The following is a 317-nucleotide window of genomic DNA, read 5'->3' on the forward strand; positions in this document are numbered from 1 at the left end:
AAAAAAAAGCTGCCACCCCACGCGTGGTGGGGGGGGGGGGGGGAGAAGAAGTGGCAACAGCCCTGAGGGCCCCGTCCTGCCCTTACAGGACGGGGGGGGACACGACAGGGGCTGCCACGGCGGGACCCTGCGGGCTGCCAGCCCCTCGCAGCCACAGCCCCAATTTCAGGAGGAGGACACCCGCTTTCAAATCTAGTTTTCTCAGTTCGCCCATTGCATTTTCACCCCGACCTCCATAGACGCGATCTTCCTACCCCCTTCCCAGCCGGGAGAAAAAGGTGGTGGGGAGGGCAAAACCACACACCCCCCTCCAAAAA

This window comes from Haliaeetus leucocephalus, unplaced genomic scaffold, assembly GCF_000737465.1.
Source record: "Haliaeetus leucocephalus isolate CR32 unplaced genomic scaffold, Haliaeetus_leucocephalus-4.0 Scaffold751, whole genome shotgun sequence".
NCBI lineage: Eukaryota > Metazoa > Chordata > Aves > Accipitriformes > Accipitridae > Haliaeetus > Haliaeetus leucocephalus.